The sequence below is a fragment of the Mirounga leonina genome, unplaced genomic scaffold (genome assembly GCF_011800145.1).
Source record: "Mirounga leonina isolate KUSES-001 unplaced genomic scaffold, KU_Mleo_1.0 Mir_173, whole genome shotgun sequence".
In the NCBI taxonomy this organism is placed as follows: Eukaryota; Metazoa; Chordata; class Mammalia; order Carnivora; family Phocidae; genus Mirounga; species Mirounga leonina.
In genome coordinates, this window is record NW_023270447.1 from 59,956,972 (window position 1) to 59,980,476 (window position 23,505).

General features: G+C 41.7%; 3 pseudogenes; 2 read left to right on the forward strand and 1 right to left on the reverse strand.

Moving 5' to 3' along the window:
- Positions 1–539: 539 nt before the first annotated feature.
- LOC118020236 lies at positions 540–1,712 on the forward strand (annotated as a pseudogene).
- An 89-nt stretch (positions 1,713–1,801) lies between these two features.
- LOC118019605 lies at positions 1,802–2,733 on the forward strand (annotated as a pseudogene).
- A 5,634-nt stretch (positions 2,734–8,367) lies between these two features.
- Positions 8,368–8,564, reverse strand: LOC118020517 (annotated as a pseudogene).
- Between the last annotated feature and the right edge of the window lie 14,941 nt (positions 8,565–23,505).

The following is a 23,505-nucleotide window of genomic DNA, read 5'->3' on the forward strand; positions in this document are numbered from 1 at the left end:
TCATCAATTATTATTAGAAGTTTTGGGTGGGGAGGCCTCTGCCTGCAGCTCCCCCTGCTTGTGCTCTCTCTCTCTCTGACAAATAAATAAAATCTTTAAAAAAATAAATTTAAAATAAAATAAAAGTTTTGGGTGGGAAGTTGATGACAAACTTTAAACCGGCTGGAATCTCCTGAACTCACTGATTAATCTCAACCTCACTACAAGTTGGACAACGCCCTGTGCCTCCTGATCTGATGTGGTAGAACCTATAGAACCACCACTTACAAAGTATTCATGACAAAAACAAAGATCATCAAGCCTCTAAATGCAGGTATCAGTTTATAAAGCATATGGAGGATAGAAAAATATGTTAAATGACATCACAAGATTACAAATCCAAATCCATAATGTGAGAAATCCCACATGACAAAGTACCCAGTTTCTTCAATAAATAAATGGCATAAAACAAAACCAAAATGAAACCAGTAACAGAGAAAGAGTGGCCATTCTATTTGATTGATAGAGACTTAAGAGTGGCAAAGTTCAGCCCCAGCAAGATGGTGGCCTTGGAGCTCAGCTGCTGGGGAAGTGGTGGTCAGGGGGGTTCTCACCGTACACAGTGAGTCCCTGGTGGTGATGGGTTAGGACAAATTTTCTGGTGCACTCTTGAAGTCAGTATCATAGGGGCGCCTGGGTGGCTCAGTTGGTTAGGCGACTGCCTTCGGCTCAGGTCATGATCCTGGAGTCCCGGGATCGAGTCCTGCATCGGGCTCTCTGCTCGGCAGGGAGTCTGCTTCTCCCTCTGACCCTCCTCCCTCTCATGCTCTCTGTCTCAAATAAAAAAATAAATAAAATCTTTAAAAAAAGAAAAAAAAAAGAAATCAGTATCATAGATAATACACAGAGAGGTTCAAGAGGAGAGGTACCAATTTTGACCACTGATGACATTATTTCTCAGCTGGCAAAAACACTAAATTTTTTAAGAACACAAATACAGATCTGACTATGAACTCTCAGCAAAACAAGGGGCAGGTGCACTGGCTTACATTGCTCTCCTAGAAAAAAAGCAGCTTTTGGGGCGCCTGGGTGGCTCAGTCGTTGGGCATCTGCCTTCGGCTCAGGTCGTGATCCTGGGGTCCTGGGATCGAGCCCCGCATCGGGCTCCCTGCTCCGCGGGAGGCCTGCTTCTCCCTCTCCCACTCCCCCTGCTTGTGTTCCCTCTCTCGCTGTGTCTCTCTCTGTCAAATAAATAAATAAAATCTTCAAAAAAAAAAAAAAAGAAAAAAGAAAGCAGCTTCTAGGAGTTTTTCCACATTCTTTATTGGGACTGACAATTCTTTACTGTGACAAAATTCTTGGGTGTGCTTCATGAGTTCCTTTTCTCTTTAGTTTGATCCTGCCTAGAAAACCGTCCCAGGGAGCACTGAGCATAGTATTCTCCTAATCAGAGGAGAGCCTCCCCTCTTCCACCTCTGAGAAGCAGAAGCGCATATACACAACATGCCAAGGGGTGCCTAAGCCTTCTGGCAAACAGATTGGGAACATTCCTGTTTTTCTTTGGAGATAAACCTACTTTGGGTGTCTGCGTGTTTGGTTTTCTTGTACCTCTTTATAAAGTGTGCTTTCCTGAAGTTCGGTTATAAGAACATTTCAAACAGCTCTCCCGCCTATGTTGCTTTTGCAGTGACATCCTAAACAGTCATTTTCAACTTGGCCTTGGAGATGGATGACAATCTTCACCAAAGCCTTCCACTTCTTCCCCGGGGAAACTGCCAACACAAGAGTGGCTTCTCGCACAGGAAGAAAGCAATTCCTTACAATGACTGTCACCCTGCTCTGTGCCCAAGTGTTTGCCCTGGAGTCACCTGATTTTGCAGTAATATCTTACACTAACGTATGCGAAGGCAAAAAGGAAACACTGCTTGCGTATGTATAAGGAAGGCTTTTTTTTTTTTTGGTATAAGACTTTAAACCAAAGGGAACTTTCTCTGCCATCTTTTTTTTTAACCGCATCAAATATCCATTAAACTTTTAAATTGTATTTAAAAGCTTTTATTCTAGTTTGTCAATGCACTTTATATAATATCAAGATGAACACTACATGAACTTAAAGGGAAACAAAGAAAACACATAGTGTTGTGTATATGTATATATACATATATATATTCAAGATCTTTTATTTATTTATTTGGCAGAGAGAGAGAGTGCTCGAGCACAAGCAGGCTCCCACCTGAGCAGGGAGCCCTATATGGGACTCGATCCCAGGACCCTGGGATTATGACCAGAGCTGAAGGCAGACTCCTAAATCCTAAAGGCTGAGCCACCCAGGGGCCCTTATTTTTAAAAAATTAAAAAAAGACTCCTCCTCTTCAAGGGGGCGGTCTTGCGGCAGACGCAGAGTTGCAGATCTTTGTGGAGACCCTAGCCGGCAAGACCGTCACCCTCGAGGTGGATGGAGCCCAGTGACACCACTGAGAAGGTCAAAGACAAAATCCAAGACAAGGAGGGCATTCCGCCGGCCTGGCAGCGCGGGATTTTTGCGGGCAATCAGCAGGAGGATGGCGGCACTGTCTCAGACTACAATATCCAGAAGGAGTCTGCCCTGCACTTAGTGCTTCGCCTGCGAGGTGGCATCATGGAGCCTTCCCTCCACCCACTGGCCCAGAAATACAACTGCGACAAGGTGATCGGCAGACGTGTGACGTTCGCCCGCACCCCGGCGCTGTCACCCGCTTCAAGAAGTGCAGCTAAGGCCAGCAATCTGGCCCCAAGAAGAAGGTCAATTAAGGCCCCTGCACTGCTCTTCCTTGGCTGTGGGGGCTGCCTCCTGCCGGAGGCCCAGACCCTGGGGCCTCAGTCAAGTTTTCCTTTCATTGACTGGAGCAGTAAAAGATAAATAAATAAATAAATAAACAATGAAAAACCTGCCCTCATCTTGGCAGGTTTTTGCCTTTGGTTTGCGTGTCTCTAACTAAAAGCTACCGTTCTGTTCTGAATGTGCACCTTAATTTATTCAAATTCATTTATTCATTTATCAGTTTTCTTACACCAGTCTGAAAGTCTAATACATGGCTCTTCAGTGAAGCCTTTTTTGTTCCGTTTAGAAATGTGATGTCTATTTTAGGAACTAGGAAGAAATACAAATTACTTCAATAGAAAGCCTGTATATAACTTTTTTAAAAGAGTGAGAGGCTAAAGATACCTACCAACCAAATGCGATATGTAGATTATGTTTAGATCCTGATTTAAATAAGCCAACTATAAAAAGACATTTTGAGACAATTGGGGAAAACTGAACACAGACTGATTTTTAGATGAATTAAGGAATTATTAATTTTGCTGGGTATGATAATAAAATTATGGTTATGTTATGGTTATAAAATTAATCTGTATGTGATAAGAGATTTTTACCCAAGTATTTACAAGTGAAATGATATAATGTCTTGGATTGTTTTAAAATACTCTAGCAAAAGAAAAAAAAAAAACTAGTGGTGAGAAGGACAAAATATAAGTAAGAGGAACGGAGTGTTGATAACCATTGAAGCTGGGTGATGGGTGCATGGAGGCTCAGGATTCCATTCTCTCTATGTATGTTTGAAACTTTCCATAATAAAAAGGTATGAATTCCCTCACTCACATCTCCCCTGGTGAAGCCATTGAACTCAAAAGAGCAAGATCAAGTGTTAGATCAAATAAAAGTTTTATAATATAAATTGCTTTCTTTAAGTTGCTTTCTTTGTTCTTGAAAGGTTTTTAACAGATAGAAGTTAAAATATTATGGAAAAATAAAAGACCATTGTCACAGTCTGTTAATCCCACATGCTTCCCATGAGAAGGATAAATACTTATATGGCAGTTTTATGGGATCCAGAGCCCAATATAGGAAAATTTCCCAAAGGGCTCTCTAACCCTCCATCCTTTATTTCCTCTTCATGTTGGTTTTTTTTTTTTTTTAAATCAGTGCGGGGGAGAGCAGGTGGGGGAAAAATTGAGGCATGAGATAATCTCTTATTTGACTAGTTAGAACAAAGTAAAGATGGGGGCTGGTGGCCTTTGGTTTGAGATACACTGATGTGATAGAAACATATGTACATTAAGGCCAGGAGGACAATCATTTGAAATTGCCAGGTGAAGCTAGCTTTGCCCTAATAGAGTATCATTTAGAAAGCATCTCTTCAGCAAATGGCTCTTTTGAGAACTAGCACCTGGTTTGCTACTAGACTCCAGGACAGTATAAAAACACTTAACCATGAAATATTTGGTGACTATATAGCCCAAACTGATCCCAAAGCATAAACTAGAGTGCACATCGTCCATTAATTACAAGTGGTACTTGTAAGATCAGGCCCAAGTCTGAACATACCAGTAAGCTGCATGAGCTGCTTCCGTCCCCAGTACATCCACTCCTATCATATGACTTCCTATCATATGCTCAGCCTATACCTAGGACCTCACAGAGAGCTTCCTATGATCAGTGAGCTAAGAGGGAAAGCTTTTAGCCTTTAGAGAATACTCGGCACAGGACACTGGCAGTGGCCAAAAGTATACTATTATACTATATGTGCCATTATATTATATTCAGAACGTCCTTGAAGGACTGTAGAGAAGAAAACTCCTTCTAGTGGGTAGAAGTTCAGGTAACACATCTTGTTGTCCACTTTTCCTATTAGGGAAGCTGACCTGAGATAAGGTCCTACAGTGACACAAAAAGGGTGGCAAATTTCTAGGTGTATGGTCAGGGACTTGGAAGGGGCAAGATAAGAAAATGGATGACAAGGAAGATGGGAGAAAAGGTATGTAGATGGATTCAAGATCCTCTTAAAATTGGTCCAAACTGTAAATGTATTTATGCATCTTGTGAATCTTCAAAATGGAGGAGACTTTCCACAATCTGGAAGACAAGAGGACCTGTTCTCTGGATGTTGGTCAGCCTCCTCTCTTAGTCACCTCAGAACTTGCTCCATGGATTCATAAATTAAATGGGCTCGATGACATGGACTTCCCCTTACCAAGGTTGAATGTGCTTACTGCCATTACAGTTGCCCGAGTGCCAGCAAAGTGACTAACTTTTAGCCACATGCACTTGGGGACAGCCAGGCACCTTGGGGCAGGTTGATCACATCATAAAGTGGTAGTGATTTGACCCCAATGGAATAGACACTTATTCTGATTTTGATTTATTTCCCCTGCTCACCATGTCTCTGGAAGCACCACTGACCAAGGCTTGTTAAGTGCCTTATACAGTTCTGGTATCTCATACTTACCAATAATGTTAATTTAAATGCAAAAAAAAAAAATTGTGAATATGGAATTCCGTTAGTCATAGCTTTCTCTTATTCTTATTCATGAAAGGAAAAGAACATTTCCAATCATACCCAATAAAGACTACATCTGTGAAATTGTAATACGTCTGGATTTCTCAAAAATAGCTGTTTCTTGGTTGTTGTAGAGATGCTGTTCCCGTGCACAGATATTATGTTCCAGGTAGTGGATTCCAGGCACCATAACTATAATTTTTTTTCACAAAAGCATTGTGGCTCTTTTAGGCTATACAGGAAAGATAGTTGTTCTGTTTGCGGGCATCTACTGAAGGAAGGAAGAGCAATAGATCACCATTATGTTGAATGAGACTAAGCAGCCAGGAAATATAATATTATTTAAAACTTTTTAAAGCATTTGGTAAAATAGGCCTTGGAATTTTTTTTTTTTTAAGATTTTATTTATTTGAAAGAGAGAACACGAGAGGGGGGAGAGAGAGAGAGAGAGAGAGAGAGAGGGAGAGAACACAAGAGAGAGAAAGAGAGCACTAAGAGAAGCAGGCTCTCCGCTGAGCGGGGAGCCCCACATGGGGCTCGATCCCAGGACTCCGAGATCATGACCTGAGCCGAAGGCAGACACTTAACTGACTGAGCCCCCCAAGCACCCCTGGAATGGTTTTTTTTTTTTTTTTTTTAGATTTTATTTATTTATTTGACAGAGAGAGACACAGCGAGAGAGGGAACACAAGCAGGGGGAGTGGGAGAGAGAGAGAAGCAGGCTTCCCGCGGAGCAGGGAGCCCGATGCGGGGCTCGATCCCAGGACCCTGGGATCATGACCTGAGCCGAAGGCAGACGCTTAACGACTGAGCCACCCAGGTGCCCCGCCCCTGGAATGTTTTTTATGTAGATAGGAACAAAGGTAGAATCTAAGTCTGCGATTATGAAATACTTAGCAGTAGTTGGCATGTTGGACAGTGTTGTGGCTGAATTAGGGGCAAGTGGAAATTAAGGCAAAATCGTTTCATTAACAGAGTAGAAATATTTAATTACAATATAAGTATTTTTACTAACTTTGTGGCTTTCCTACAAGGTATCTTAGGTACAGAAAGGCTCTCATTTGAATTTTTAAAAATTTTTTTAGTTTTCTTGCTTTAAAAGTGATATAATTACAGAAAGGACACCTTCTGCTTCCAGATGCAAAGGATACCATATTGGTTTGCTAGGGCTGCCGTAGCCGACTGGGTGGCTTAAACAGTAGAGGTTTGTTTTCTCATAGTTCTAGAAGCTGGAAGTCTGAGATCAAGGTTTTGTCAGGATGGGTTTCTTCTGAAACCTCTCTCCTTGGCTTCTAGATGTCCGTCTTCTCTCCAGGGTCTTCTCTGTATATCTGTCGGTGTCAAAATCTCCTCCTTATAAAGATACCAGTCAGATTGGATTAGGGCTCATCCTAATGTCCTCATTTTAACGTAATTACCTCTTCAAAGACTGTCTCCAAATACAGTCATATTCTGAGGTACCAGGGGTCAGGAATTCAGCATACAAATTTGAGGGGGACACAATTCAGCTCATAACAGGTACTTTGAGAATAGATTTATCTGCAAGAAGTGGTCACTGCAGGGCTCCCCTGGTCCATGCTCTCAGTTCGCCTTTATCAGCTCTGTGCACCCGTCCTCCAGCTTCGCCATGCTTTGCTGCTAAAAGCTTACACTTACTTGGTGCTCTCTGAGGATTGCCCTTGGGCACTGGACTCCCACTGCCCCTCCCCCTCCCCCACCCCCACACGCCATTCCACTTCGTCTCACCATGTAGAGGGTTGGAAGTGCCTTGGAGTCTTACAAGTCCACTTGACCTCCCACCCCAGGTGGCCCTTAACCAGTCATTGGCTGGGAGTACAAAAGCCTATGTCTTGGGGCGCCTGCGTGGCTCAGTCGGTTAAGCGGTTAAGCGTCTGCCTTCGGCTCAGGTCATGATCCCAAGGTCCTGGGATTGAGCCTCACATCAGGCTTCCTGCTCAGCTGAGAGCCTGCTTCTCCCTCTCCCTCTGCCCCTGCCCTCCACTCCCACCCCTGCTTGTGCTCTCTATCTCAAATAAATAAAATCTTAAAAAAAAAAAAAAGCCTATGTCTTTAGGACAGAACAAACTCTGAAGCCTAATTGTTGCCCTAGAGGTCCCAGCAGGACCAGGTGTGTCTGAGACATCACACGCAACCTCACTCTTGGTTTCTGCCCCTTTGGGAAGCTACTTCACCATTCTCTCACTGGTTCTCCTGAGAACTTTCCTTAATAATCCACTTCCATGTAGGTCCTTGCCTCAGAGGGGGCTTCTGGAAGAATCCTACCCAAAACCTATTTTAGGTGGCGAAACACAACAAATAATTCGACCTACTATGTCAAGACCAGAAGGAAAGGGGCACAGAAGGAAGAATTCTTGTTTTTTAAAGATCACTGAAACGGAATTTTTGGAAGTAGACACTGGAGATTTAGTCAGAGCTACTAACACAGAAGCCTCCTGCCCTGGGGGTGTGGTGTGTCCTCTAGAAATTCTCCACCAGGTCTCCTGATGGAGATTTTTAAAGGGAATTATGACTCAATGGGTTGACAGTAAAGGAAGGATTTAATTAAAAACAGAGAGGCCCTGAGGTAACATTTGCATTGAGAGAGGTAGAAGTCACAATTTAATTAGAAATTCCCATATTCTCACATTAAAATTTTCTGAAGACAGGGGCGCCTGGGTGGCTCAGTCATTAAGCGCCTGCCTTCGGCTCAGGTCATGATCCCGGGTTCTTGGGATCGAGCCCCGCATCAGGCTCCCTGCTCAGCAGGGGGTCTGCTTCTCCCTCTGCCCTCTTCCCTCTCATGCTCTCTGTCTCTCATTCTCTCTCAAATAAATAAATAAAATCTTTAAAAAAAAAAAAAAAATCCCCGGGCGCCTGGGTGGCTCAGTCGTTAAGCGTCTGCCTTCGGCTCAGGTCATGATGCCAGGGTCCTGGGATTGAGCCCTGCATTGGGCTCTCTGCTCAGCGGGAAGCCTGCTTCTCCCTCTCCCACTCCCCCTGCTTGTGTTCCCTCTCTTGCCGTGTCTTTCTCTGTCAAATAAATAAATAAAATCTTCAAAAAAATTTTTTTTCTGAAGACAGACTTGTCAAAACTTACCAGAAATGAAACATGGCGACAGTTCCTTGACTTAGGTGTCACCTAGTGTGTGGAAGGCACAAAGACCACAGTGATCTGCAGGTTCTGCCATGTGGAAATGACCTTTCAATTAGCAATAATCGCACCTCGGATAAACCTCATTGGCTACGATACTGCCACTGCGCAAAGCTTGGAAATGACCTTTCAAATAAGAAGACCCAATTCATCCATGATTTTTTAAAAAGATTTTATTTATTTATTTATTTATTTATTTATTTATTTATTTGAGAGAGAGAGTGACAGTGTGGGGGAGGAGCAGAGGGGGAGGGACAAGCAGACTCCACACTGAGCCTGGAGCCCAACATGGGGCTCGATCTTATGACCCCGGGATCATGACTTGAGCCAAAATCAAGAGTCAGACGCTTAACCAACTGAGCCACCCAGGCACCCCTCATCCATGATTTTAAAAGATACACTCAGAATAGAAATATGATCAAAAAGAAAAAGAAATATGATCACACATCCCATCCTGAACTTAAAAAAAAACCTATACACTTTACCCATGAATTTTCCACCAGAATAGGTAGTTTCCTACTGACGAAGAAAGGCAACATATTTCTTTTTTTCTTTTTTTAAATTTAAAAAATTTTTTTATTATTAACACATAATGTATTATTTGTTTCAGGGGTACAGGTCTGTGATTCATCAATCTTACACAATTCATAGTGCTCACCATAGCACCTACCCTTCCCAGTGTCCATCACCCAGCCACCCCATCCCCCCAACCCCCCTCCCCTCCAGCAACCCTCAGTTTGTTTCCTGAGATTAAGTGTCTCTTATGGTTTGTCTCCCTCTCTGGTTTCGTCTTGTTTCATTTTTTTCTCTCTTCCCCTATGATCCTCTGCCTTGTTTCTTAAATTCCGCATATCAGTGAGATCATATGATACTTGTCTTTCTCTGTTGACTTATTTTGCTTAGTACAATATCCTCTAGTTCTATCCACGTTGTTGCAAATGGCAAAATTTCTTTTTTTGATGGCTGCATAATATTCCATTGTGTGTGTGTGTGTGTATATATATATACACACACACACACACATATATATATATATATCTCATCTTCTTTATCCATTCATCTGTTGATGGACATCTGGGCTCTTTCCATAGTTTGGCTATCGTGGACATTGCTGCTATAAACATTGGGGTGCAGGTGCCCCTTCGGATCACTACATTTGTATCTTTGGGGTAAATACCCAGTAGTGCAATTGCTGGGTCATAGGGTAGCTCTATTTTCAACTTTTTGAGGAAACTCTATACTGTTTTCCAGAGTGGCTGCACCAGCTTGCATTTCCCCCAACAGTGTAGGACGGTTCCCCTTTCTCCACATCCTCACCAACATCTGTCGTTTCTGACTTGTTAATTTTAGCCATTCTGACTGGTGTGAGGTGGTATCTCATTGTGGTTTTGATTTCCCTGATGCTGAGTGATGTTGAGCAGGTATTTCCCTGATGCCGAGTGATATCGGGCACTTTTCATGTGTCTGTTGGCCATTTGGATGTCTTCTCTGCAGAAATGTCTGCTCCTGTCTTCTGCCCATTTCTTGATTGGATTATTTGTTCTTTGGGTATTGAGTTTGATAAGTTCTTTATAGATTTCAGATACTAGCCCTTTATCTGATATGTCATTTGCAAATATCTTCTGCCATGTGTCGGTTGTCTTTTGGTTTTTTTGACTGTTTATTGTGCAAAAGCTTTTTATCTTGATGAAGTCCCAATAATTCATTTTTGCCTTTGTTTCCCTTGCCCTTGGAGATGTGTCTAGCAAGAAGTTGCTGTTGTCAAGGTGGAAGAGGTTGCTACCTATGTTCTCCTCATTCCTGTCGCACATTTAGGTCTTTCATCCATTTTGGGTCTACTTTTGTGTATGGTGTAAGGAAATGGTCCAGTTTCATTCTTCTACATGTGGCTGTCCAATTTTCCCAACACCATTTGTTGAACAGAATATCTTTTTTCCATTGAATATTCTTTTCTGCTTTGTCGAAGATTAGTTGACCATAGAGTTGAGGGTCCATTTCTGGGTTCTATTCCATTGATCTTTGTGTCTGTTTTTGTGCGAGTACCATACTGTCTTGATGATTACAGCTTTGTAATAGAGCTTGAAGTCCAGAATTGTGATGTCTCCAGCTTTGGTTTTCTTTTTCAACATTCCTTTGGCTATTCGGGGTCTTTTCTGGTTCCATACAAATTTTAGGATTATTTGTTCCATTTCTTTGAAAACAGTGGATGGTATTTTGATAGGGATTGCATTAAAAGCATAGATTGCTCTAATTAGCATAGACATTTTAACAATATTTGTTCTTTGAATCCATGAGCATGGAACGTTTTTCCATTTCTTTGTGTCTTCCTCAATTTCTTTCATGAGTATTCTATAGTTTTCTGAGTACAAGTCCTTTGCCTCTTTGGTTAGATTTATTCCTAGGTATCTTACGGTTTTGGGTGCAATTGTAAATGGGATCCACTCCTTAATTTCTCTTTCTTCTGTCTCATTGTTGGTGTATAGAAATGCAACTGATTTCCATTCATTGATTTTATATCCTGCCACTTTACTGAATTCCTGTATGAGTACTAGCAATTCTGGGGTGGAGTCTTTTGGGTTTTCCACATAAAGTATCATATCATCTGCAAAGAGTGAGAGTTTGACTTCTTTGCTGATTCGGATGCCTTTTATTTCTTTTTGTTGCCTGATTGCTGAGGCTAGGATTTCTAGTACTATGTTGAATAGCAGTGGTGATAACTGACATCCCTGCCATGTCCTGACCTTAGGGGAAAAGCTCTTATTTTTTCTCCATTGAGAATGATATTTATTGTGGGTTTTTTAGAGACGGCTTTTATGATACTGAGTTATGTACCCTCTATCCCTACACTGTGAAGAGTTTTAATCAAGAAAGAATGCTGTGGGGCACCTGAGTGGCTCAGTCAGTTAAGTATCTCCTTTCGGCTCAGGTCATGATCCCAGGGTTCTGGGATCGAGCCCCACACATTGAGCTCCTTGCTCAGCGGGGAGCCTGCTTCTCCCTCTCCCTCTGCCTGCCACTCCCTGTGCTTGTGCTCTCTCTCTTGCTTTCTCAGTCAAATAAATAAATAAAATCTTTAAACATCAAATAGAAAATTGAGAGCAAATAAAAATACTCAGAACTTATCCTCATAGTGTAACTCACAAACAGGAAAAACTACACATACCAATTTAAGAGGACAGGAGTAAGATAAATGCCAGAGACCAGCAGAATTGGTGCTGGAGCCCTTATAGATGTGGCTGTGCAAGAGTGGAGAACGTGGGTGGTCCTACCAGTGGCAGAACATAGGTAATATCAACAAGATTCACCTCTCAAAGGAGAGGAACCCTCCCTGAAGGGAACTACTGAGAGCAGGTCTGAGACTTCTCTGATAGAGAAGTCATAGAAAGTGGCTTGGAAAGTGCCTGAGATCTTTGGAAGGTACTACTTCTAAGGGAGAAAAGGAGCAGCACCCTGAAAGATAGCAGTGGCCCCAGAAGGCCTCAGTAGATGGTGAAGAAAAAGAAAGAAGTAGCTCAGAATAAGGATTGTTCTTAAATAGGTGAGATTTAAGGATCAGAAAAAGCCTGACCAGAAATAAAGGTATCCTTCATTAAAGAAACAACCCTACACCGTGGCAATGGAAGAGGGAACTCTTGAGCTGAACATTAGCAAAAATACTTAAACCTTCCCTCTTTATCATCCAGAAATTCCTCCTTCAAATAAATGGTCCCAAAAAACCCAACACATTCCAAATACAAACCTAAATAAATAAATAAATAAATAAATAAATAAATAAATAAATAAAATCAAGCATACATACAAAGATACAATAAGTGTTAAAAATGAAAATCAATTATGTGTTGTCAGATGAAAACACTCAGAAAAATTCCTATCATACAGCAGAGGAAAATTGCAAAACAATGATCCAACCTGAATTTAGAATACTGTACAAAGCAATTGTAGATATGGCTGGGAGTGGGGGGTGGGGCACGGATCACAAGAAACAGAAATGCAAAAAATACAAAATAGACCAAACCAGAGGATGATGTAAAATGGAGTTGATTAGCTCAGGAAAGAGACTGACAAAGGTAAAATTATCTCAGAAATGAAGATTAAATTACAGGATGTCCAAGGGAGAATAAATTAGCTGAAAATACAGTAAAGGATATAGAGAATATAAGTGAAAAAAGCCAAGAAAATGATTCAAAAATAAGTTTTTTTTTAAAAAGATCAAAAAGTTAAATAAAAAAATGTTTAAAAGTTCAAAAAATAAATAAATAAAAAGATCAGAAAGTGATTGATACAGAATATAGGCAAGGAGGATCAACAGATGTATAATTGGAGTCTGTGAGAAAGAAAAGCAAAACAGTGGAATGGAACTAATTTTTAAAATTCTAATTTAAAAAACGTTTTGAAATTAAATAGGATCCAAGTGTATATATTTTATTATAGTTTAAAAGCACCACATTTGCCTGAAGAAACTGACTCAGGACAGGTAGAATTATCAGACTTTAAAGATTAAAAAAAAATTCTTATGGATTCTGAGCAGAAAGACCAAGTCATTTAACAAGAGGAAAATCAGTACAACATTATGTTCCTGACATAAACATTCAGTACAAGAAGACAGTGGAATAGCATCTACAAAAGGAGAGATATTGTGGGACAGTTTACCTATAATAACAAGGCTATAGGAAAGCAATTTTAAACATGCCTCAACTCAGGCAATATCATTCTCATTAGCTCTTCCTCAAAGGGGAATAGTGTTGCATAGGAGCTCAATTTTTATATGCTATTAAAGTTAAGCTGGTATAAATTCAAGTTAGAACATTAAAGCTTTGAGATGTTAAAGATAGTCCCCATGGTAGCCACAAAGAAAATAGCTATTGAAAATATGCAAAAGAAAACCAGAAAGAAATGAAAACCTACAAAAAATCAATTAAATACAAAAGAAGACAGTAGTGCAGGAAATGGGGGGGAATGCTATAAGGCATATAGAAAATAAAAAGCAAGGGGCGCCTGGGTGGCTCAGTTGGTTAAGCGACTGCCTTCGGCTCAGGTCATGATCCTGGAGTCCCGGGATCGAGTCCTGCATCGGGCTCCCTGTTCGGCAGGGAGTCTGCTTCTCCCTCTGACCCTCCTCCCTCTCATGCTCTCTGTCTCTCATTCTCTCTGTCTCAAATAAATAAATAAAATCTTTAAAAAAAAAAAAAAGAAAGAAAAGAAAAAGCAAAATGGTAGAATTAAATCCCTTCTTGTCAGTAATTAGGTTAAATGTAAATGTATTAAACTCTCCAGAGATTAGTAGAATGGATTTAAAATACATATCCAACTACATACTGTCTACAAGAAACTCACTTTAGATCCAAAGACCCAAATAGGTTGAAAGTGAAAGAACAGAAAAAGATATTCTATACAGATAGTAGCCAAGAAGGAGGGGAAATTGCTAAACTAATACCAGACAAAACAGACTTTAAATCAAGAACAGTTACAAGATGGGATGCCTGGGTGGCTCAGTCAGTTGGGTGTCCAACTCTTGATCTCAGCTCAGGCCTTGATCTAAAGGTTGTGAGTTCAATCCCAGGTTGGGCTCCATGGTTACAAGAAACAAAGAAGGATGTTATGCATTAATAAAAGATTTGATACACCAAGAAAATATAACAATTATACACATTTATGTATGTAATAACAAACCAAGATGTAAAAAGCAAAAACTGAAAAACTGAAGGGAGAAATACAGTTTTACAATAATTGTTGGAGACTGTAATACCCCACTCTTCAATAAACAACCAGAGAGAGAATGAATGAGAGGACTTGAACAACACACATACAAAACCAGTTCTAACTATTGAACATTTTACCCAACAACAAAATACACTTCCTTTTCAAGTGCCCATGGTACATTCCCCAGTATAGACCCTATTTTAAACCACAAATCAATTCTCAATACATTTTGCAAAAATAGATATCCTATGGGACACCTGGGTGGCTCAGTTGGTTAAGTGTCTGCCTTCGGCTCGGGTCATGATCCCAGGGTCCTGGGATGGAGCCCTGCATTGGGCTCCCTGCTCAACAGGGAGCCTGCTTCTCCCTCTGCCTGCAGCTCCCCCTGCTTGTGCTCACTCTGGCATGTGCTCTCTCTCTCTGACAAATAAATAAAATCTTTTAAACAAACAAACAAACAAACAAACTCCAGCTTTCTCATCTGTAAAATGAAACAATAATAGTTCCTACAGTTAAAATATTACTTTGAGGGGGCACCTGGGTGGCTTAGTCAGCTAAGCATCTGACTTCAGCTCAGATCGTGATGCCAGGGTCCTGGGATCAAGTCCGGCATCGGGCTCCTTGCTCCACAGGAAGCCTGCTTCTCCCTCTGCCTGCCATTCCCCCTGCTTGTGCTCTCTCTCTCTGACAAATAAATAAATAAATAAAATCTTTAAAAAGGATAGATATCCTACAAAGCATTTTCTCTGACCTTGACAGGATGAAGTTAGAAATCAAGAACACAAGGAAAATTGGAAAATTCATGAATTTGTGGAAATTAAACAACACATTCTATTTTTTTTATTTTTAAGTCATGTAAAGTCAATCCATGTCTTAAAATCATTGCCTTAAAATAGTGCATCTTTGCATTAGCTTCAGCGTTTATAAGAATTACTTGGTGAGCTTATCAAAATACAGATTTCTGGGCCCCACCTCCAGAGACTCTGATTTGGTAGGTCTGGAGTAGGCCCAGAGAATCTGAACCTAACACGTTCGGACAAGATGCTGCTTCTGTGGACCAGTAGACTATTTTGTGTGACTCTGTCCCAGAACAAGACATATTAGTTAATTTTGTTTTTAAAACAGTTTAAAGCTGGGGCGCCTGGGTGGCTCAGTCGTTAAGCATCTGCCTTCGGCTCAGGTCATGATCCCAGGGTCCTGGGATCGAGGCCCGCATCGGGCTCCCTGCTCCACGGGAAGCCGCTTCTCCCTCTCCCACTCCCCCTGCTGGTGTTCCCTCTCTCGCTGTGTCTCTCTCTGTCAAATAAATAAAATCTTTAAAAAAAAAAAAACAAAAACAGTTTAAAGCTTTGAATAATATTTAAACATTGTTTGATGTGACTATATAAATACGTGTAGATAGACGTACACATGTAACTATCAACGTATAATAAAGTTAGCAATTATAAGAAATGTATAAAAGAGAGAGACTGGTAGCTCAAAGGAAAGAGAATTGGGCTCTGGGTACATAATCGGTGCTCAAAACTAGGTAGAAAAATGCTCTTTTTCCTTCATCTCTTCTGCCTAGGTGGCCTCACCCAAGCACCTAGCCTAGCCTCAAGCATGTTACCATCTGGACTGACTAGCATTACATTTTTGGATAGTTCAACTTGAGACATTTGTGAAACAAGAAGACTTCTCACACTTGAAGGAGTAGAAGTGTCTAATGATCTTGTTACTTTCTGTTTGGTTGTAATAAAAATTGTCCTGACGAATAACACAGGCAAGGGTACAGCCATTTGTCATCCTCAGTCACCTTTGCTCTCAGTTGTGAAGTGGTGAACTGACCATATTTTTTTCCTGGTGACTTTTCCTTATCCTGCCTTTCTCCACAACCAAGCTTTCTCTTGCTTCCAGATTATTTTTTGCCTGTGCCCCCTGCCTAGATAGTCACTGAATATCACCAAAGGTTTGTTCCTCCTCTTTGCTTGGGTGTCCTAAGGCAAAGTCTCCTCAAAAACATTTTAGAAAAAGAAATTTGCTTTTAGAAGAAAAAATTGCTATGCTCCTCATTCTTCCAGATTGTTCAACAATGCAGTAAAAACTGCCTTGTTTGCCATTCCCACAATGTGGGGAAAACTGTCAAGACAAAGAGAGTAACTTCCACATTGCCATAAGGTAATTTCTACCCAGAAGAGAAATAAGTCATGTTCATACCATGTACCTCTGATAGGGCACTTCACCTCGCGATAGTCTTCTCAGCACAGAAGTCTGCTTGAGAGTCTCTCTCCCTCTGCCCCTCCCCCTGCTTGCACACTCCCTCTCTCCAAAATAAATAAATAAATCTTTTTTTAAAAGCCCTTTACCCTGTTAGTACAGTTAGCATTATTCCATAGGCTCACATAATTTTCATTTTCGTCTGAGATTTACAAGGATAAAATTTATACAGATACTAGTTTTGTTTTAATTGAAATATAGCTGACACACAATGCTACATTGGTTTCAGGTGTACAACATAGTGATTGGACAAGTCTGTACATTGTGCTCTGCTCACCACAAGCGGAGTTCCCACCTGTCCCCATACAACGCTATTACAATATCATTGACTATATTCCCTATGCTGTACCTTTCATTCCTGTGACTCATTCATTCCCTAACTGGAAGCCTGTGTCTCCCACTCATATTGCTCCACCCCCACCCACCCCCCTCTGATAACCACCAGTTTGTTCTCTGTGTTTATGGGTCTGATTCTGCTTTTTTGTTTGTTCATTTGTTTTGTTTTTTAGATTCCCCATGTAAGTGAAATCATATGGTATTTGTCTTTCTCTGTCTGACTTATTTAACTTAGCATTATACTTTCTAGGTCCACCCAGTTTGTCACAAATGGCAAGATCTTGTTGTTTTATTTAATGGCTGAATAATATTCCACTGTACCTGTATGCCACAACTTCTTTATCCATTCATCTCTTGATGAACACTTAGGTTGCTTCCATATAAAGGCATTATTTATTTAAATTATAATTCAACTTAATTGTACACCTGTGTTTACATTTAGAATTCTTACATATTAGTGTAAATAATAATAAACTATATGCCTCATAAGGCAATTTTAAGGAATTTAGGTGATTCTTTTAATCTAGTCTTTTTATTGAAATCAGATCCAGAGTCTTACATAAATTAAACTGTTTGCACGTTTACTTCTCACACAGGTAAAATCTAGAAGTCACAGCCATCATTTAAACCCCAGACTCGGGCGTCTGGGTGGCTCAGTCAGTTGAGTGACTGCCTTTGGCTCAGGTCATGATCCTCGAGTCCCAGGATGGAGTCCTGTGTCGTGCTCCCTGCTCAGTGGGGTGTCTGCTTCTCCCTCTGACCCTCCCCTCTCTTGTGCTATCTCACTTTCTCTTTCTCAAATAAATAAATAAAACCTTAAAAAAAAAAAACAACAACAGACTCCCCAAACAAGTTATCAAAGGGTTTACCTTGATTAAGTGTATTAAATTAATATTGATGAAATTTCGGTTTCCTTGATTTCATTTACTTTCTGAATATCAGTTAAAATTCTTAGTACAGGGGCACCTGGCTGGCTCAGTCAGTAGAGCATGTGACTCCTGATCTCAGGGTTGTGAATTCAAACCTCACATTGGGTTCAGAGCCTACTTAAAAAAAAAGTCTTTGTACAAAAGAGTTTTTTAAAACCTTTTTTATGACTGGTAATTGTTGACCTGCTATCAACTTGCACATCTGCATTCTGTATCTACAACCCAGCAGTGACATGAACCAACAGCCAAAGGCAGATTTCCTTTTATCAAGCACTCTTCAGACAAAGGAATTAGATGAATACTATTTAAAATGTTTCCAACAACCAGTGGCGCCTGGGTGGCTCAGTTGGTTTAGCAGCTGCCTTCTGCTAAGGTCATGACCCTGGGGTCGTGGGATCAAGTCCCAGCTCAGCTCTGTGCTCAGCCAGGAGTCTGCTTCTCCCTTTCCCTCTGCTTGTGTGCTCTCTGTGCCAAATAAATAAATGAAATCTTTTAATAAAATAAAATGTTTTCAATAACTTAGTTGTTTACATAGTTTACATGAAGTTCTAAATTTTTATTAGAGTGTGATGTTTACCTTTTAACCAAAGTTTTAGAACTCATTCTAGTCCAATTTACTTTTTTCACTTGCCCGGCACTTTTTTTTTTTTTCCTCAAATAGAGATTTAAGATTAAGATTCAGAGTACTAAAGACTAATTTCTTCAAACTACTTACTGTACTTCTTTAATAGATCAATACAAATTCAATCGGCAGCACTGAATTTGAAGGGCTTATGCCCTTTACTTTCCATGCATCTATGAAAGTGGACTGGCCTCCCTTCTTCAATGGTAATTTCCCAACTTCTTCAAAGGTAACCTCCAGAGGAGCCGACTGTCCTTTGCCCTGGTGGTGTGCTCACCCTAAACGCTTCCCTACTTCCCTTGCTTCAAAATCAGAAAAACCGCTCTCTCCTGGGGACCCTGAGACGCCTTGGAGGCCCCTCCTCATTTCTCTGTTCATACAAGGGACAAAAGCAGCACTTAAAAGGCTAATTCCCTATCCGCCATGAATGGTTGTCAAGACAACATCCAGTGAAAAGAGGTAAATTTCAGAATAAGTGGTGAATAATGACACTTACATGAATTTATTTTTTTTTTTTAAGATTTTATTTATTTATTTGACAGAGAGAGAGCACAAGCAGGGGGAGTGGCAGGCAGAGGGAGAAGCAGGCTCCTCGCCGAGCAAGGCGCCGGATATGGGGCTCGATCCCAGGATCCTGGGACCATGACCTGAGCCACCCAGGCGCCCCCACTTACATGAATTTAAAAGCACATAAAAACATTAGTATAGTGAGAGAAAGCAGATTAGTACTTGCCGGGAGATGGAATTGTGGGGGCGAGAAACCAGTACGGATTATAAATTTATCCCACGATGGCAGTTCCTCAGCGAGGCCTTCCAGCAGCCGAGAGCCTGAGCCAGGGTCTGGGAGTCCCCGCGGCCCCTCTCCCCTCACCTCTCAACCCATCTCAGGCCCCAGGCAAAGGGGCGTGGGCAACTTACGCTAAAAATTTTAGAGACCTGATGCTGGAGAGGGGGTGGCCCTAGGGCGGGACTTTCTGGGAATCGCTAAAGCCCCAAGGCTAGTTGGTGACGGCTGGGCCCTCGGTGGTGGGGACCAAACGGAGACCTAGAGCAGAGTCCGGAGGAGGTCAGAAGTCACTCATGCCACCCCAGGCCTGTGTCACTTTGCTGGGGTGAAGCAGTCTCCGGGACCTGAGGAGTGGGGGAAGGGAGCTGGGCATCAGGAACGCCATTACCATTTCTAGGTGACCTGATGGAATCTAGAGCTTTACTGTTAGTAATTTGATTCAGTTTACAGCAAAGAGATGGACTCTGCAGAACTCAGCGGCTGAACTGGATTTCGGGTTGAAGCCTCGTATGTTTAGGGACAGACTACAAGCGCAAAACCATCTGAGTTTAGATCTAGTTCTAATCTCTGCGATGGGCTTTCTTTTTAACTCCAGCGAATGATTTAACCTCTCTGAGCTTCAGTTTTCGCACCGTAGGGCGACAATTACAACATCCACCTCACAGGACCGTTGTGAGGACGAACGGGCTAATGTCGGGAAACGACTGGAACAACATCCGGAGGCGCCTCGCAGGTAACGCGATCAGCCGCAGTCCCGGGAGAGGTCGAGAGCGCACAGGTGGCGGGATGGGTGCCCTGGGCTCCGCCCCGGAGGGCGTGGCCGACCAGAGGCGCGAATCTGCGAGCCCGGCGCATCCGGCCGGGCCCTATATGAAGCCAGGCCGTGCGCCCGGCCCCTCAGTGCCGGTTCAGCCAGGCCCACGACAGCACCCTCTCCGTCCACGCGCTCGAGCCGCTGATGGTGAGTCTGCCCCTTCAAACGCAGGGGCAAAAGTCCGGGTGCTGGGGTGGGGGGCGGGGTTCCGAAACTCTTCAGGTGGACAGTCGGGAGCCCTAGCCCCTCATGGCGACTTGGGGGTCGAAACATTCGAAATGGTTCATTTCTTTGGGGATGTGTTTTCTGAGCGCTCCACCCCCACCCCCACCCCCGCGTGGCTGCCCTGCCCAAGGGGGTGCCCTCCTCCAGACGGACGCGGCCTGCCGAGGAGACACTGTCAGGGCCGGGCCTGCTGGTCGCTGTCCCTGAAGTCTCGAGGGCATGGCCGCTCCCCGCCTGGTGCCCCGGAGGCCCCAGACCAGCGGCCTGGTCCTGGGCGACTGCAAACATCGTGGAAGAGATGGCAGGATGGGCAGAACGCGAGGCCGATGAGGCAGAGGGACCTGGGCGGGTTCGGTTGAAAGTTAGCTAGCATCTGGAGAAAGAGGCATAGAGCCGGGGGGACTGATTCCTTCTTTCTCTGTTTCCTTTCCCACCATCCTTCCTTCTTTCCTTTTTTTTCCTTTTCGGAAAATCTTTTTTTATTTTCTCCAGTTTTATTGAAGTATATTGACAAACTCGAATCTATTCAAAGTGTACAACATGATGATTTGATGTGTGTATACGTTGTGAAATGGTCACTGCAATCAAGGTGATTAACACATCTATCACCTCACGTGGTCACCTTTTTGTGTAGGTGAGAATCCTTAAGACCTACTATTTTAGCAAACTTCAACTCTACAATACAGCATTATTGAGCAGTCACCATGCTGTACATTAGATCTTCAGAACTTCATCACCTTATAACTACAAGTTTGTACCCTTTGACCAACCTCTCCCATTTCCCCACACCCCACCCCCTAACAACCACCATTCTACTCTCTGATTCTGAGTTCAGACTTTTCTTTTTTATATTCCACATAAAAGCGATACAGTATTTGTCTTTCTCTGTCTGACCTATTTCACGTAGCATGATGCCCTTCAGGTTCACCCATGTTGTCACAAATGACAGAATTTCCATCTTTTTAATGACTGAATAATATTTCATTGTATATATTATACCCCACATTGTCTTTGTTTATCCATTCGCCCTGTCAACAGACACTTAGGTTGTTTCCACATCTTGGGTATTGTGAATAATGCTGCAATGAACACGGATGTGCAGATATCTCTGAGATCCTGATTATATTTCTTTCAGATAAATACATAGAAGAGGATGGTAGTTCTACTATTTATTTTTTGAGGAACTTCCATACCGTTTTCCATAATGACTGTACCAAGTTTACGAATTCCAACCCAGGACACAGGGTTCCCTTTTCTCCACATCCTCCCCCAACTGTGTTATCTTTTGTCTTTTTGATAATAGCTATTCTAACAGTTAATGAGGTGCTGTCTCATTGTGGCTTATATTTGCATTTCCCTGATGATTAGTGATGATTAACAAACACCTTTTCCTATATCTGTCAGCCATCTGTATATCTTCTTTGGAAAAATGTCTATTCAGGTCTTTTGTCCATTTTTCAATGGTATTGTTTGGTATTTTGCTATTGAGTTGTATGACTTTCTCATATATTTAGATATTAACCTCTTGTCAGGCAGATGGCTTGCAAATATTTTCTCCCATTCCACAGGTTGCTTTTTACTTTATTGATAATTTCCTTTGCTGTACAGAAGCTTATCAGTTTGATGTAGTCCCACTTGTTTATTTTTGCCTTTGTTGCTTGAGCTTTTGGTATCACATCCAAAAAATTGTTGCCAAGACCAATGTTAAAAAGCTTTTTCACTATGCTTTCTTCTAAGTAGTTTTAGGGTTTCAAGTTTTACATTTAAATCTTTAATCCATTTTTTAAAAGATTTTATGTATTTATTTCAGACAGAGAGAGAGCCAGTGCAAGCACAAGCCGGGGGGAGGGGCAGAGCGAGAAGTAGGCTCCCTGCTCAGCCGGGAGCCCAATGCAGGTCTCAATCCCAGGGTCCTGGGATCATGACCTGAGCTGAAGGCAGACGCTTAACCGACTGAGCCACCCAGGCGCCCCAGTCTTTAATCCATTTTAAGAAAATTTTGCGAGTGGTGTAAGAAAGGGGTCTAGTGTCATTCTTTTGCACATGCATATCCAGTTTTCCCACCATTATGGAAGAAACTATCCTTTCCCCATTGTGTGTTCTTGGCACCCTTGTCAAAGATTAGTTGACCTATACGTGTGGGCTTATCTCTGTGCACTCAGTTCTGTTGCATTGGTCTATGTGTCTGTTTTCATGGCAGTGCCATATTATTTTGATTACTAAAGCTTTGTAACATAATTTGAAATCAGGAATGGTGATCCCTCCAGCTATGTTCTTCTTTCTCAAGATTGCTTTTGTTATTTTGCATCTTTTGTAGTTCGATTTGAATTTTAGGACTGTTTTTTCTATTTTTGGGAAAAATGACATTGGAATTTTGTTAGGGATTACTTTGAATCTGTAGATCATTTTGGATAGTGTGGACATTATAACAATCCTCTCGATCCAAGAACAAGCGACAGCTTTCTGTTTGTGTCTTCTGTGTCTTCCTTCAGTGTCTTACAGTTTTCAGAGTACAAGTTTTTCACCCTCAGTTAAATTTATTCCCAAGAATTTTATTGGTTTTGGTGTTTTTGTAAATGGGATTGTTTTTTAATTTTTTTCCCAATAGTTTGCTGCTGGTGTATAGAAACACAACTGATTTTGTGTATTGATTTTGTATCCTGCAACTTGACTGAATTTGTTTATTACTTCTAGCAGTTTTTTTTGGTGGAGTCTTTAGGGTTTTCTATATATAAGATCATATCATCTGTACACAAAGAAAATTTTACTTCTTCCTTTCTGATTTTGGTGCCATTTATTTATTTCTCTTGCCTAATTGCTCTGGGTAAGACCTCCAGTACCACGATGAATAGGAGTGGTGAGAAGAGCACCCTTGTCTTGTTCTTGGTCTTAGAGGAAAAGCTTTCAAACTTTTATCATTCAGTATGATGTTAACTGTGGGCTTGGCATATATGGCCTTTATTATGTTGTGTTTATTCCTTCTTATTTCAGACTCAGGAAGACCAACTGAGAAGCAACTGCAGGCTTTTAGACAAGAGATGATGGTGGGGTAGACTAGGAAAGGATCAGCAGAGATGGAGAGGAAGGGTATATGGAATTGGGATTTGGGCTAGGTAAGACCCCTGAACTTCTAACTTTTTTTCAGGATCCCACAACGGAAGATCTAGTTCAGTTATCCAGCAACAGCAAAGAGACTTCCACAGACTCTTTCCTTCGAACAATTGAGGAAATTGAGGAGTTTCTCAAGGATGTGTCTGAGACATATAAGGCAAGAACCTCAGCTGCACCAGAACTGCAGCTTGATATACCTCAGACTGCTCCTGGTGAGGACAACCAACGGGAGTCAACCCAGAAGGTGATGACTCCTTTGACATCCACAATGATGATT